The sequence below is a fragment of the Lepidochelys kempii genome, chromosome 1 (genome assembly GCF_965140285.1).
Source record: "Lepidochelys kempii isolate rLepKem1 chromosome 1, rLepKem1.hap1, whole genome shotgun sequence".
Lineage (NCBI taxonomy): Eukaryota > Metazoa > Chordata > Testudines > Cheloniidae > Lepidochelys > Lepidochelys kempii.
The window spans coordinates 81997817-82015164 of NC_136380.1; the positions used below are offsets into that span (position 1 = coordinate 81997817).

Sequence of the window (17348 nt, forward strand, 5' to 3'; positions counted from 1 at the left end):
AGATCTTGAGCGTGGCCGTTTCAGTGCTATAGAATCCTGTGTTCCTTTGTCCCTTGCTCATGGATAGAGCCTCTTCTTAACGTACAGAGTAATGAATTGCAACAGCAGAGGAAAATGGAGGCAATCTTTTGCCTTTGCCCTGTTAATATTAGCAGTAATAAAATGAAACACAAATGGCAGGGATTTGAAACAGGTTCTGGCATGAGATTTTTTTTTCTTGGCTGGTGGTTTTTCTCTTCTAACATAACAAAATGAGACAGCTATTTAATGGGTGTCAGATTCCAGTGTACATTCCTCGCATAACACTTCTGGAGACCTTTCCTTTATGAAAGATGGTGCTTCCTCACATACTTTTTGCATGTAAATATGTGTATTACATTCATTAAAACCTCTATTTGAGAGGCAGGTCCATTGCCCAGTGAGCTTTTATTTGCGTGGAGAATCCAGACTAAATCATGTATAGTATAGGTATCAACAGCCTGTGGGCTATTTCTGGGTCCATGAAAGCATTTTTACTTTGTGAACCCAGCCCTGCTTTATGTAAAGAATACAGAAGTACAGGACTATAGTAATCTCACAGGTATTTTTAATTGAATTAGTATTTGTACTGGGTGACACCCTTTTCCACACCTCCCACCTCCTCCATAAGTGACTCAGCCTCTGAAGGAGAAACCTCTGAGCCTTTCAGACAGTCAGATGGAGTGTGATACTGCTCTCTGTGAACTTTAACTACACATCAGTTCCAGGTGACCACCAAGACAATCACTGGAGTGGGCCAGCTACAGAGGACTTATTTATCGTATAGTGGTAAGCTTTACTTTTTAAAATATACCATATGTTTAAAGTGCAAGATTTTAAGAAGTGTGCAGTAATTTAGGATGCCCAATTTGTGCCCCATAAAGGGGCCTGATTTTTCAGAAAGGACTGCACGCCCTGTGAAAGTCAAGCAACTTTATGGTGTCTCAAGCTGGAAACCCAAAATCACTGCACACTTTTAGAAATCTTGGCCACAGTGTGTGCATTACATTATATATTATCATTTGTTATCTTGCGTTTGATTTTATTTAATTATATTTTTTATTTCTCAATCGACAAACTGGCTGCTCACCCAGCTTTCAATGAGAGGTGTTTTACTGGTATTTTCCCTTTGTTTTGATGCTTCTTTATAATTTCTATGGCATTTCTTCTTTAAAATGAAAATATCACAGGAAATAGAGGTGATAAAATAAACAGATCTCATTTTACTTGAACTTATGGTAAATGCTGAAAACACCATCAGTAGTTAACCTTTTAGGGGTAAATTATCAGTAAAGTATCTAGAAGATACTAACACACTTGCAAAGTGTGTATAAAGGAGTAAAATAGCTGTTTAGATACAAGACAGTCATTTTAGTGCATCATGAAATGAAACATATGCTTATGGATAACAAGGCATTTAGTTTCTTCACTGAAAATATTTCAGAGATATTCAGGTTGCAGTAAAAGTTATACAGTTGAAAAAAAAACCCTGCTGCACTGTATGCAAAATTTTAAAATTAATCTTTCATATATTTCTTAGTGAAAACAAGGTGCATAAAACTCAGTGTTCTGACCTTGTAGGGTGTTTTTTCTACTAGTTACAATTTCAAAGCTTAATTTCTTTCAAAACAGAATCTTCTCCACCCATGTCCTGAAAAACCAGTTTTGGTAGCTCTCTGTGCTGTGGATTGACAACTTATTTCTGTCTTACACTCATCTGCTCTTTTGGTAAACTTTTTCCTTTTTAACTTGTAATTTTTCCTGTAATTCAGATATATGGGATATTAATGACCTCTCTTAAAGTTATGAGCAACTCCTCAGCCCAATCTAAATGTTAAAATATCCTATAAAGTACACGGACCTGTTTTTTGAACTGTGCTGTAACAATGTTGCTAAAGCCTGAGTCTTGAGAAGAAATTTTGAGCCTGGGAGTCATTTTTTATTTAAATTTGTGTAAAATGTGTGTGGCTACTTGGAAGTGTGGCTCTCAACAATAAGGGCACTTGAAATAGTCAGCCCTTGCTAGGTAAACTCCAATTTGGGATTAAAAAAATTGTGAGTCAATTTCTCAAGGGTGTAAATGAGGGTGGAATTTAACTGTGTGTATTTATTTGCTAGGCACAACAATGTACTAGGTATTGTGTTTACTTAGCAACTGAATTTCCCTACTTTTAGTCTCCTTGTCTCCACTTCAGAATTGAAGGCAAGGTTCTGCTCTGGTAATAGATTGGGGGAAATAGCACCTGATCAGCCCCCCTTGTGCAGGATCCCAGCTGAAAAGCTGGAACTCTGACTCAGGCCTTGTCTACACTGCCAAGTTTGGTTGACAAAAGTGATGTTGACACTCAAAAATCGGCATAATAAAAATCAGAATTGTGATGGCTTGGATCACAAAAAATCCCCTTAGGAACTGCCAAGTGATGTGCTGAGACTACCCAGGTCTGAACCACATCCCCCAAATGCTGCAGGCTTAACTGAAAACAGCTTAAGAAGTGTTCCTGTCTCCAAGACTCAGGTACCCAGCTCCCAATGTGGTCCAAACCCCAAATAAATTTGTTTTACCCTTTTCATAAATATAAAGGGAAGGGTAAACACCTTTAAAATCCCTCCTGGCCAGAGGAAAAACCCTTTCACCTGTAAAGGGTTAAGAAGCTAGGATAACCTCGCTGGCACCTGACCAAAATGACCAATGAAGAGACAAGATACTTTCAAAAGCTGGGGGGAGGGAGAAACAAAGCCTCTCTCTCTCGGTCAGTGTGATGCTTTTGCCGGGGACAGAACAGGAATGGAGTCTTAGAACTTAGTAAGTAATCTAGCTAGATATGCGTTAGATTCTGATTTCTTTAAATGGCTGAGAAAATAAGCTGTGCAGAATGGAATGGATATTCCTGGTTTTGTGTCTCTTTGTAACTTAAGGTTTTGCCTAGAGGGGTTCTCTATGTTTTGAATCTGATTACCCTGTAAGGTATTTAGCATCCTGGTTTTACAGAGGTGATTCTTTTTACTTTTTCTTCTATTAAAATTCTTCTTTTAAGAATCTGAATGCTTTTTCATTGTTCTTAAGATCCAAGGGTTTGGGTCTGTGTTCACCTATGCAAATTGGTGAGGATTTTTATCAAACCTTCCCCAGGAAAATGGGTGTAAATGGGTTTGGGAGGATTTTGGGGGGAAAGACGTTTCCAAATGGACTCTTTCCCAGTAATATACCGGTTAGACCTTTGGTGGTGGCAGCGATAAAGTCCAAGGGCAAAAGGTAAAATAGTTTGTACCTTGGGGAAGTTTTAACCTAAGCTGGTAAAAGTAAGCTTAGGGGGTTTTCATGCAGGTCCCCACATCTGTACCCTAGAGTTCAGAGTGGGGAAGGAACCTTGACAACCCTGTGTAAAGCTTAAGCAGGGCAAACTCATAAACTGTTCACCCTCTATAACACTGACAGAGAAATATGCAAAGCTGTTTGCCCTCCCCCCAAGGTATTAATACATACTCTGGGTTAATTAATAAGTAAAAAGTGATGTTATTAAATACAAAAAGTGGGATTTAAGTGGTTCCAAGTAATAAAAGACAGAACAAAATGAATTACGAAGCAAAATAAAATAAAACACCCAAGTCTAAACTTAATATGGTAAGTAAGTGATTACAGATGAAATCTCTCCTTCTAGTCTGAGTCCAGCAATCACTCACACCCCTGTGGTTACTGTCCTTTGTTCCAGTTTCTTTCGGGTATCCTTTGGGAGTGGAGAGGCTATCTCTGGAACCAGCTGAAGACAAAATGGAGGGGTCTCCCAGGGGCTTAAATAAACTTTCTCTTGTGGGTGGAGACCCCCTCTTCTCTCCTATGCAGAATCCAGCTGCAAGCTGGAGTTTTGGAGTCACATCGGCAAGTCACATTTCTATGCATGACTCAGAACTTTACAGGTGGCAGTCATTGTTCACATGCTACCTTGAATGTCCCCAGGTAGACGTCTTATGTGGATTGGAGTCTTCCAAGGTTCCATTGTTCATTAAGTGTTTCTTGATTGGGCACTTAACTTGCAAATTCAGTTCTTAAGAAGCTGACCAAATGTCTTACTAGGGCTACTTAAAATCAAACAAGTACACAGTCAACATTCATAACTTTGAATACAAAAGTGATATATGCATACAAGTAGGATGAATATATTCAGTAGATCATATGTATGTTTACAGAGATATGTTACATGGCAAATGTAGCATAAGACATATTCCAGTTATGTCATATATACATCCATAAGCATATTTCCATAAAGCATTATGGGGTGCAACGTCACAGGAATGTCATGTTTACACTCGCTCCCTCTGTTGGCAGAGCGGGTACCTATCCCACAGTCCAGGTCGACGTCTTCTGTCGCTTGGTGTTGTGGGAAGGCGGAGTGGATTGCGGTGCATCTTGGGACCGGGCTCAATGTCCCATGATGCATTGCTTTCTGTCCCAGCACTCCATGGGCTTCTAGCTATCTTTCATGGCATTTTTCAATGGTCCTTCTTTGCTGTGCACCTTTGTGAGAAGAGATGGATCCCACTCCGCTCTCCTATGATCTGATAACTGTCATGAAGACATCATGGATAGCAATGCAATTAATCATGAAGTTCCTAATTGAAGAAGACTCCCAGTTGCTCAACACGCTGCATGATATGGATAGGAGCAACTTTAGATTGCTTTTGGCATTCACAAAACAGCTGCATAGGACAGATGTTGCTTTTGGGCTCGGGAAACAAGCACTGAATGGTGGGATTGTATCGTCATGCAGGTGTGGGAGGATGAGCAGTGGCTACAGAGCTTTTGGATGCAGAAAACCACCATCCTGCAACTGCGTGCGGAGCTCGCCCCAGCTCTGTGGTGCAAGGACACCAGAATGAGAGCTGCCCTATTGGTAGAGAAGCATGTGGCAAATGCTGTGTAGAAGCTGGCGACTCCAGATTGCTACCGGTCAGTCGCAAATCAATTTGGAGTTGTGAAGTCAACCATTGGGGCTGCTTTAATGCAAGTGTGCAGGGCAATTAATCACATCCTGCTACGAAGGACCATGACTCTGGGAAATGTGCCGGAAATAGTGGATGGCTTTGCAGAAATGGGTTTCCCTAACTGTGGCAGGGTGATAGATGGCACACATGTTTCAATTTTGGCACCAGACCACCTTGCGACAGAGTACATGAATAGGAAGAGGTACTTCTCCATGTACTTCTCCATGCAGGCACTTGTGGATCACTGAGGGCATTTCACTGACATCAGCATGGGGTGGTCCGGGAAGGTTCATGTCGCACACATCTTCAAGAACATCAGCCTGTATAGAAAGCTACAAGCAGGGACTTTCTTTGCAAACCAGAAGATTACAGTGCAGGATATTGAAATGCCCATAGTGATCCTGGAAGACCCAGCTTACCCCTTACAGCCGTGGCTCATGAAACCTTACACGGGACACCTGGATAGCAATAAGAAGCAGTTCAACAACAGGCTGAGTAGGTGCCGGATGACAGTGGAATGTACCTTTGGTAGATTAAAGGCACGCTGGCAATGCCTTTATGGCAGGTTAGACCTTAATATGGATAATATTCCCATGGTCATAGCCGCGTGTTGTATGTCGCATCATCTTTGTGAAGCTAAGGGTGAAAGGTTTGCTCAGGGGTGGAGTGTTGAGGCAGACCACTTGGCTGCTGATTTTGAGCAGCCAGATACCAGTGCTATCAGAGGAGCACAGAGGGGGGCAATTTGAAGCGTGGAGGCTTTGAAGCAACACTTTGAAAATGGGAACCAGTACTGTCACTCTGATTGGTGCTGCAAGGTTACATCACATGTAGTTTTCCCAGGAAGGAATGGTGACATTTGGGGCTTTACATTCCAGCAAGCACAGGAATAAACTGCCTGTGCATGTATTGGTAACGCCTGCAATCTCAATTCGTAGGAAACGAATAAAGCTGAGTTACCATTCAAAACCGTTGCTTTTGTTGCACAAGAAGCAACACACACACACACACACACACACACACAGATGCCTGCTGGGAAAGGAGGTACCAGGAAAGGGCAGACTTTCAAAGCTGTGTGTAGGTCCTGCTATCATTGTGAAAGTTGTCCAAGGGGATGGAGTGAAAGGGAAACCGAGAAATCCCGGAAAGCGGAAAGGACTGTGTGGGTGGAGTTTTGGGGGGGGAGCATGGAAAAGAATTCTGAATGTGCTGCAGGGGAGGGTGGGCACAGATCTGCTCAGTCTGCAGCATTATTAAGGACTTTAGCATCTGCGTTTGCTTCATCCACTCAGTTGCGTCCTTAACAAACTATTTTCTTTTCTGCCCTGCCTTTCAGCTTCCCACCACTCCTTGACATTCCCTTTTCTCTACATTGGAGTAGTGCAGTACCTCCCGGAACATGTCTTCTTTGCTCCATCTTGGGCACTTTTTTATTTGGCAGAGAGGCTCAGCCTACGTGTGAGGGGTGTTCCTGAAGGCCATATCTGCAGAAGCACAAGAAACAATGCACAGAAGCATGATTGTTAAATTCATGCACAGCATTGAAACATTTCAGTAAAATACACCTCTGGTAACAATCACTTTCTCACTGACCCTCGGCGAGCACACATCTCTGCGAACACTCAAAGCATGCTGAGTGTTGGCGGCGGCGTGGGGGTGCTCCACATGGGGAAGAGAGCACTCACTCTGCAAGGATTGTGGTGCAGCCAACTTGGGGAAAAATTCTAAAATTCTCCCACACTTTTCCATAGGCAGGTGTCATTCAAGCAGATATCTCACTGCTAAGGGTAACAGGGAAACAAGTACATTTACTACATGCTTGTGGCTCCTGTCCTGCTCCGTATGCTGCTCCCCTGTGTGCTGCTTTGGTCCCTGCACAAGTGATTGCCGAGTACCTCCAGGAAACTTTCCTGGAGATCTCTCTGGAGGATTCCTGTGGGAGCTCGGCGCGCATCAACTCCCTGTTCCATTGTACTGATTAGCTATGCAGGGAAATGCCCAGCTCACAGAATCACTGCCAGCCTCCCACATTTCTATGCCCTGAACCCACCTCCGGACTACACAAGCCACAGCTACTTATCAGGAGTCTCATCTCCTGCTGCTTGCTCACCTGGCTAGACACCTCTGAAGTGGAGAACAGTTCCTGGCTGCCTGCCCCCCCCGCCACATCCTCATCTAACTCCATCTCTTCATCAATAACTTCATCCTCCAAATTAGGACCTCTTTCCACTGCCTCTGTGCCCTCCAAAGTATCCACGAGGCTCTTGGCGATGCAAGTGGGCCACCACAGAGGATAGCGACCAGCTCCTTAGAGAACTGGCAGGTTTTAGGAGCAGCACTGGAGTGACAGTTTGCCTCCCTTGCCTTATGGTACACCTGCCTCAGCTCCTTTATCTTCGCTCTGCACTGCAGTGTGTCCCGATCACAGCCCTTTTCGCACAAGCCTCAAGAAATGTGCCCTTAGGTATCCCAATTCCTACGGCTCAAGCACAGCTGGGACTGCACAGCCTCCTCTCCCAATATTCTGAGCAGCTCCAGCAGCTCCACAGTGGTCCAAGCGGGACAGTGTTTGCTGCAATAACCTGCCAAGCTCACCTGGGAAGATGTGATGAGACCTCTCCATGCTGAGCTAACAGGAGATGGATTTCAAAAATTCCTGGGGCTTCTAAGAGGGAAGGGCAGATGGTTGTTTACCTGGCTGCAGGACAGTGGAGTTCAAACTGCTGACCGGAATGGTCACAATGGGCATTGTGGGACACCTCCTGGAAGCCAATTAAAGTGATAAAATCAAGCCTAACCCTACACTGGCATGTTGTCAACAAACATTTAGAGGAAAAAGACTTATGTCTCCCATCAGGGTGGTTGTATTTTGTTGCCAAAACAGGGCATTTTTGCTGCCAAAAATCGCATCGTAATGTGTATGCGTTCACTGTTTTGTCAACAAAACTTTGTAGTGTAGACAAGGCATCAGTTAAGGAGAAATGTTTCCCCTCTTATCACCCTACTCTTTCCAAAAGAATTAGCTTTGGAATGAGACGGGGTGGCACCACTGTGCTGTGGTAGATAAAGCTGGGTTTAGTGGGAGAGGAAGGAAGAGGCCCTATCTTCAATCAGGAAGGGAAAGCAAGGGCTGAAAAACACAACTAAACATTTGAATTGAGGCTTCATTAATAAGGACCAATAGCACAAGGGATGCCAGTCTTGATGGGGTATCTGGGCACCACTGCAATGAAATAATAAATAAGAATATACTGCTGGGTAGTCCAAATTCGGTGTCTAGACTAGGAGTGGAATTCTGGACTCATAGAAGTCAATAGCAAGCTATCATTGACTTCCAAAGAGTCAGGATTTCACCCCATGCACTGACACATATTGCACTGAAGAAATGTTATGGAATATAAGGGTGAAATTAATTCTAAAACTATCTAAATATGGATTCAAATGTTAGACTGATATTTCCAAATGATGATTAGTTGCCCATAATGTTTGCTTTCTAACACCTGGAAATCTCAAACAAGAGATTTATAATTGTTAGCATGGCGAAAAATACAGTTTAGGTTTAAATGAGTTTTTAGTTGTGTGGATAGTTACTATTCATTGACACATACTCATAAGCCTTGTTATTTTCATGGGAAAGAAGGGAGAACATAAAATTGTCGGACCTGATCTGACCAACTGCGTCATCAACTGATGGCAACTTTTAAGGAAATACTGTAGTTAACTTACTTTTGAAATTGGAGTTAAATAGGACTAAATGTATTTTTCAGTTAAAATGTCAGATATACCCTGGCCATATTTTACAAGTAAACAATAAGCCATGCAGAAGAGGATTAATAGTTGTTTCAAGAGAACAAAACAAAGTAGAGCAGAGAGATCCCTTTACTCTAATAATCTACCAGAATAGATTCTTACTGCCAAAATGTCTCTTGAACTTAAGCAAAAATAAATGCAATAAGTTAAAACAGGGAAAATGTAGAACATTAATTAGGAACATTCCTAACATGGAGGTGAATTAGACTGTGGCATAACTTATTAAGTGAAGCTGTGAAATCCCCATTTTTGGAGGCATTTAAATGCACAATCCATTAGAAAATGTGCAATTCATCCTTTCCTCTCCATTCTACTTGCTTAGATACTGTGATGTGGTATAAGAACCTAGATAGATCCCTGCTTCTAAAAGCTTTATTAAAATTCCTTTGCATGTGAAATAACAATCTATCACAACTAGGACTGGCTGGAAACCAATTCTACTTTGTGAAAAAACTTCCTGGTGTCACTCTCCACCTCACAATAGCCTGGTAGCTGGGCACTCATTTGAGATATCGGAGACCTAAATTCTGCCTGATTTGGAGCAGGGACTTGAACCTGGGTTCCCCACCTCATAGGCAAGTGTCTTTGTTGGATCATATTAAAGGAGTCCTGTATTAAAATCACAAATGAGTTTGATTCCCCAGAGTTTAAATTCCAGGGTATTACTAATTAAGAGGACTCTTGGTTTTTGGTACTGTTTCTCTCCCTCTATGTGTGAAACTTGCAAGCTGCTAATTGTGTTAGTACATTCTAAGACAGAGTCTGTTCTCAAAGCAATTGTTTGTAACAACAACTACTCACACAGAGAGAGACTCAAAGCAATACTCTGTAACAACAGAAACAGCACCCAGAGACTCCCTGCCCTTTTGTTGTATTCACCTCGCTTTGTTAACAATTGTGATTAAAATAGAGATAGAGGATGTATCTGGATGGATGCTTGGTGTGGATAATAACTGAATGATCAGGGAGGTGACAGCCTAAGAATCCAGTGTCCATCAGCTGAAGAAGGAGTCAAGTGGAAATAACCAGAGGACCCCCGGAAGGCAGACTGGAATCCACCCAATAGCCTCAAGAATGGGAGAACCAAAGAACAAGATAACATCTAGCAGCACGGAGCCGTCAGGAATGTGCCATCTGCTGATTGATTCAGCAACAGCTTGATGAAGCAATTCCCATAGACTGGCATAGGAAGAAATTCCTATAAAAATGGACTCTAGAAAGTGAGAACTTTGGGGTCTGATTCTGCAAACCAACTTCCAGGAGCATCAGATGAGCATCTGACAAGGCCCTGCTCCCTCCTCATGTCCAGGCCACCTGGCCAGTGGCTTGGCATGAGCAACTCTAAGGCTGGTACCTATGATAACAACCTTGCAGAACCTCTGCGTGTGTGTGTGTATGAATGAATGAGTGAATAAATATGAGATTGAATGGAATGTTATAGCTACAACTAACTGCTTACTATGATTCTTTCTGTATTCACAATAAATGTGGCATTTTGCCTTTTCCCCTTTAATAAGATTTGGAGCAGGGACTTGAACCTGGGTTCCCCACCTCATAGGCAAGTCTTAATCACCAGGCTTCTGGCTATTGTGGGTTTTCATCTATGTTTTGACCAGAAATTCCATCCTGGATCTGAGAAACCTTCCTGAGAAAAAATTAATCAAAACCAATCGGTTTCTGCAAAACACTTTCGCTTCAATAGACAAATTTTGTCGAAAATTTGTAGAAAAATTCTAGTCATCGCTGTCTTCCCACCTCTCGTATTGTAAGCTTCCACTCTATTCAACATGCTACAATGAAAATAAGCTTCCACTCCAATCCCTTGCCTGCTGTCTGCTTCCCCATCACAATCAAACTCCTTATCCTTCCAGGTTTTACAAATCACATGGGTCCTACACTCTGTCCATTGCTCTCACCTTATTGTTCGCTTTGTCTCCTTTTGCATCTTGTGTTTTTTTGTGCTGCTTTCTACACTCAGAACAATCTCACTCCTCCTGTGTGCCCAGTGACTTTTCTTTCCTCCTTCAAATCCTCTCTGTAAGCCTAGCATTCTAACACTAATCTCCACGTGGGTATAGCTGCCATTCCCTTGCCTTGCCATTATAATGTTATAAAACTAAAACCAAAAATAAGTAAACATAGCAAAAAAAAAGATATTAACACAAGATAACACAAATCATTGTAACACTTTTCAGAGTAGCAGTCATGTTAGTCTGTATCCGCAAAAAGAGAAGGAGTACTTGTGGCACCGTAAGACTAACAAATTTATTTGAGCATAAGCTTTCGTGGAATTACTTCTGTCCCACAAAAAGAAAAGGAGTACTTGTGGTACCTTAGAGACTAACAAATTTATTTGAGCATAAACTTTTGTGAGCTACAGATCACTTCATCGGATGCATTCCCACAGAATTTCTCCTCTTACTTCAGTTTTGCAAGATATGATTTCCCTTGTCCTTCTGGTTTAATATCCTGATTCTGAAATAGATTGTAAGGTAGCTGGGAAGAAAACTTGTCATAGCAGATGTCCCTAAAGCACCATGCTTTACAGGCATCTAGTGCTTTTTTGTTTTGTTTTGTTTTGGTTGCTTATTTCTGTTCTATGGAGTAGGAAGGTGGAACAATGTATATCTATGAGAAACCCTGAATTGTATACTTTGTACAGCAAAAGCTTTGTTATCCAGCATGTTGGGGAAATGGAGGGTGCCGGTAAGCAAAATATTTTGGTTAACTAAGAGGGAGGGTATGTGGGTGCAGGAGGGGGCTCAGGGCAAAGGGTTGGGGCAAGGGTGTGTTTGTGTGCGGGGTGCTGGATCCAGGCGGTGTTTACCTCGGGTGGCTCCCTGCAAGAGGTGACATGTCCCTCCTGCTCCTAGGCAAAGGCACGTGCAGGTGGCTCTGCACGCTACCTCCACCCACAGGCACCACCCCCACAGCTCCCATTGGCCGCAGTTCCTCGCCAATGGGAGCTGCAGAGCCAGCACTTGGGGCAGGGTCAGTGCTCAGAGTCAACCAGCTGCGCCTCTGCCTAGAAGAAGCATGGACATGTCGCTGCTTGTGGGGAGCTGCCTGAGGTGAGCACCAGCTGGAGCCAGCACCCCACCCCCATTCCCTTGCTCCAACCCCCAGCCCCACATCCCCTACCGTACCCAAACTCCCTCCCAGAGCCTGAGCCCCGCACCCCCTGCTGCACTCTGAACCCCTTGTGACTGTTCCTCCACCCAGGAGCAACACGGACATGTCGCCACTTCCAGGGAGCCACGCGGAGGCAGGTTGGGAGCCTGCCGGCCCCGCGCCAACCAGACTGTAAACCAGACTTTCAATGAAGATCAGAAATGCTGGTTTATAGAGCCTTCCAGTTGGTAAACTGCTGGATAACACAGCTTTTACTGTAAATAAAAGGAGAAAAAAAAGTAACATTGAAACCTAAGACCATGTTCCGAAAAGCAGTTTTTTGACTGAAAAATTGAGTGGATTTCAGATGAGGAAATTTAAAATACAGAAATACGATGGGCCACTACAGAGAAACAGAAGGGTTTCATTGTCACTAAATTTTATTTTCTAGTTTGTGTATCGAATAGTTACCAAAACAACTTAGGCTTTTAAGATATTATATGTCTGGGAAATTCATCATAGTATTTAGTTATACTGATTAAACTTGCATGAGCTTTCTCCTTACAGTTTTAAAAAATAAGCAGTAGATTCATTTTCCTGAAAACAGGTTCTTTGACTGGCACCTTTGTGATGTCCTTTAAGGGCAAAGGGCTATAAAGTCAGAGGATGTCCCCATCTGGGAATTCCCCTGACACAGGACACTCCCCTACACTAACCATCAAAGGCCTGTGTGGGGTGCTGCTGCATCTGGCTATTTTCAGCTTGTGCAGGGACCTCCATGGGCCATTTTGAACCAGTGTATTTTAGAGCAGTCCTGAGTCCACGCTAAATTATGCTGCCACAGGGGCTGGTGCCAGGATCAGGAGCTGCAACTGGCTCCTTTGCAGCCTTGCCTGCAAGTCGACACAGATGTTAGCAAGCTCGCATTTTTTCTGTTCTTAAGAAAATCAGAAAACATCAGTATAATACTGAATGCTACAACTTTCAAGATATCTGGTACACACACACATGTCATTTCATCATTGCAGTGAATAAGGGCCACAGCTCTGCATTGCTAGTTCTGTATTTGGCTTAATCTACTGCTTATTGTGTCTACAATATGTAGAGTTTTATTAGGTGACACTGTGGCCTGACCGTTTGATTAAAAAAGATGCAAATAGAGCATACTCATGTTGTAACAGAATTTGAAAAAACCCTACTTTATCGGGAAGATCAAACTGAAGGTATTTTCATTCTGCTGGGGCACAAGGTTATGGCTAAATATAATGACCTAAACCAGGGATTGGCAATGTTTGGCATGCGGCCCGCCAGGGTAAGCTCCTTGGCGGGCCAGGCTGATTTGTTTACCTGCCACGTCTGCAGGTTTGGCTGATCGTGGCTCCCACTTGCCGCCGTTTGCCGCTCCAGGCCAATGGGGGCTGTGGGAAGCGGCAGGGGCTGATTGATGTGCTGGCCGCAGCTTCCCACAGCCTTTATTGGCCTGCAGCGGCGAACCCTGGCCAGTGGGAGCCGCGATCGGCCAAACCTGCAAACATGGCAGGTAAACAACCAGCGTGCCAAATGTTGCCGATCCCTAGCCTAAACAGTTCTAAATATATCTGATAACAAATAATATTGGAATGTTACATACTTTAGAAACAGTAAGTATGGAGAGGAAAAGAGGGGAAAAAGAGAGCAACCAAAATCCTTATACCACAATGCGAGAATAGGATTTCTTGGATTTCTAATGGAATAAATGTCCAGTTTCTACTCTGATTGGTCACAAAGCTTTGGAGAGACAACCTGGTCTAGAGCTGAATATCACCTCAGGGAAGTATAATTTTGTGGGGAAATTCCACATTCTGGACAAAGCAGGAAATAATTATCTGTCTGCTTTATTCTTTTTAACAGCAAAGTTTTAAAGCTATTGAGAAGGCTGGAATATTAGAAGTACAATAGTTCCTGGGAGACAGATTGCAGGAGAGAATACAGGTGAATAATAAAAGCAGTTTATCCCAGAATTCTGCATAGTTTTATGGTGTGTAGAAGGAGTCTGCTTTATTTCATATGGGACTCTAAAGGAGGAAATACCAAAGTTAAAGTTTACTGTACAACTTTAGGGAGGACTTGTCTACACAGGGAACTGATCCTGGTGAACTATTCCCAATTTATTTCAGAATAAAGAGTGTCCATAGAGGAAGTTAATCAAGACTATTTAATCCATTTTAAATTCACCTAATCTTATTCTGAATTAACTTTCATGTGTAGACAAGCCCGTAGTCACATGAGAAGAAAGATGACAGGAGAGGCTCTGAATCTTTTTTTAACAAGGCAACAACTATCCTCTGCAAACTGGAATCTGCAGCATAAACACAACTGACCTCCGCTTTTTATGTGCTGAGTGTGTACCCCACATTCAGCCTTTAGTAAGAAGCCATATTTCCTCCTCCCTTGTGTACAGTGACAAGCTCATGACATGGTGTATTGATGTGCAGTACCTTAAAGATGGAAATTGAAAACTTGTCCATTAAAAGCAAAAAAAAAAAAAAGTATCTCTAAGTATTTATAAATAAGCACTTAATCATTGTCGTATTTAGATGCTAAAGAACAGAGAAACTTTCTTGTGAGTAAGTACAATTTGACATGGAGAAATGTGAACCTGATTTAGATTACTTGTATTATGATATTTTCAAATGAGGGATTTGGATAAGTGTTGCATACATGTGATGTATGGTTACATTTGTTTATGTGCAAGAAAACTTGACTATCCATATTCTGAATTGGAAGCTGGCTTTGTTTTGTTTTACACCAGCTGAAATTCAGCCCTGTGTGTAGAGGAGGCCTAGGAATCGCTTAAGCCCTATTTTGGGGGGTAAAGTGGTGCACAAGCCTTCTATTGGCTGTCTGCACTAGGGCAGATTCCACCCTCCGTGGGGCGCAGATGTGGAAGATGTCAGGGCCTCTATGCTGCCTGAAGGGTTGCAGCAGAGGGCAGTTTGTTGCCCCTGGTCTGAGAGTGATCACTTAGCAGCTTGGAGTGGCTTTTGGGCTTTGCTATGGCTGGTTTTGTACTCAGGTGGGGTCATTTTGAAGTTTTGCCTGCATTTCTTTGGTATTTTATTAGGGGGGGTGAGGAGGAAGAGAGAGATATTTCTAAGTATTTTGAGGGTTTCTGAGTCCAGCAGTACCTTTTTTTAAAATTTGTTGGAGGCTGCTTATGGGCCTGTCTGGAGCTGTTTTCATTTTCATTTAAAGTATCCTGGAGTTGTTTTTAAGCTTGAATTTCATTGGAACTGCATTCCAGTTTGTTTGTGTAGTGCTGGTGTTTTTCCTGTTTGAGCAGTTCTGCTCTGCTGGTTGAAATCTTATTGTGAACATCTGATACTTAATTTACTGCTACACTGAAATTGAGCCAAACTTCTTTTTCTCACTTTAACTTAGTTTTTCAAAAATTCTTTCTGATGTCAAGAACATAAGAATGGCCATAATGGGTCAGACCAAAGATCCATCCAGCCCAGTATCCTGTCTACAGACAGTGGCCAATACCAGGTGCCCCAGAGGGAGTGAACCTAATAGGTAATGATCTAGTGATCTCTCTCCTGCCATCCATCTCCACCCTCTGACAAACAGAGGCTAGGGACCTGGCTGTTAATAGCCATTAATGGACTTAACCTCCATGAATTTATCCAGTTCTCTTTTAAATCCTGTTATAGTCCTAGCTTTCACAACCTCATCAGGCAAGGAGTTCCACAGGTTGACTGTGCGCTGAGTGAAGAACTTCCTTTTATTTGTTTTAAACCTGCTACCTATTAATTTCATTTGGTGGCCCCTAGTTCTTATATTATAGGAATAAGTAAATAACTTTTCCTTATTCACTTTCTCCACACCACTCATGACTTTATATACCTCTATCATATCCCCCCTTAGTCTCCTCTTTTCCAAGCTGAAAAGTCCTAGCCTCTTTAATCTTTCCTCATATGGGACCCGTTCCAAACCCCTAATCATTTTACTTGCCCTTTTCTGAACCTTTTCTAATGCCAGTATATCTTTTTTGAGATGAAGGGACCACATCTGTATGCAGTATTCAAGATGTGGGCGTACCATGGATTTATATAAGGGCAATAAGATATTCTGTCTTATTCTCTATCCCTTTTTTAATGATTCCTAACATCCTGTTTGCTTTTTTGACTGCCGCTGCACACTGCGGGGACGTCTTCAGAGAACTATCCATGATGACGCCAAGATCTTTCTCCTGATTAGTTGTAGCTAAATTAGCTCCATCATATTCTATGTATAGTTGGGGTTATTTTTTCCAGTGTGCATTACTTTACATTTATCCACATTAAATTTCATTTGCCGTTTTGTTGCCCAATCACTTAGTTTTGTGAGATCTTTTTGAAGTTCTTCACAGTCTGCTTTGGTCTTAACTATCTTGAGCAGTCCTCTAAACAATGCTCAGAAGACTCATAGAATTACTTCAGAGTAATGTGATGTCTCCAATTCTTCAGCGCTGGAAGTGGGAGACTAAAGGAGGACTTTAGCATCCCTCACTTCCACCATCTATGGTTCACATTGGTGAAGGACAAGTTGAATAGTCTCTCTGTGGCATACACTGTCTCTTTAGGCTCGATCTCCTCCACACTATTAAGAGTCTGGATTCTATCCTGGAGCTGGAGGTGTAATTTCCAGCTTGGGTATGTATCATGATCAGTGGAATTGAAGTCAGAGGGTCGATGTTCCCTGGAGGAACTGTTATTGATGAGACATCAATGGAACAGGGAATGCAGAGAGTTAGGCTGGGAGCAACTTATGACACGAATAGAATAGTCCACAGGGTTTATTAAAGTTTCACTTGTTCAACTTAACCTGCATTTAGCTTCACTCATTGCAAATGAAATATGGTGGCAGTATCTGAGCTGGGAGTTTTCTGAAGTGCACCAGCTGGCAACATAAGTCATGGAACTTTGTCTGGAGCCCCCTGGAATGCTTGATTTTTAAGACAGAAACCTAGCCCAGCAATGGACCTGGTGGAACAAGGTGGGATCTACATCTGGGCGTACAAGAGGATAGCAACAGCAGGAAAAGAAAACTCTTACTTTACCTTATTGGGAAAAAAGGCAGAGAGATCTGCAGCACTTTGAAGCTCACCATAGCCTCAAACCTCACAATAGTGCTAGGAGCCATGAGGAAATATTGCTCCCCAAAGCAGAAGGAAACTATGGAGTAACACTGGTTTTTCACTAGACACCAATCTGAAGAGGAAGGCATACACCTCTGTGCTACTGCCTTATGGACACTGGCTGCTACATACCATTTTGGGAACTTGACAGACTCCCTGATTTGGGGCAAGGTAGTCTGTGGCACGTGGGATCACCACCTGAAGGAGCAGCTACTCCGGGAAGGCGATCTCACATTAGACAGATGCCTAGACGTGGGGCATACAGCGGAAG

At 42.7% G+C, this 17348-nt stretch overlaps 1 protein-coding gene across 4 annotated transcripts in view; it reads left to right on the top strand.

Annotated features, from left to right (window-relative positions):
• Positions 1–703: 703 nt before the first annotated feature.
• Positions 704–17348, top strand: part of SCEL (sciellin) — an 83449-nt gene continuing 66804 nt past the window's right edge. For all 4 annotated transcript variants that reach the window (XM_073326255.1, XM_073326349.1, XM_073326502.1 and 1 more), the window contains exon 1: positions 704–807. The gene's annotated coding sequence lies outside the window, so the exon portion shown is untranslated. The remainder of the gene's footprint in view (positions 808–17348) is intronic.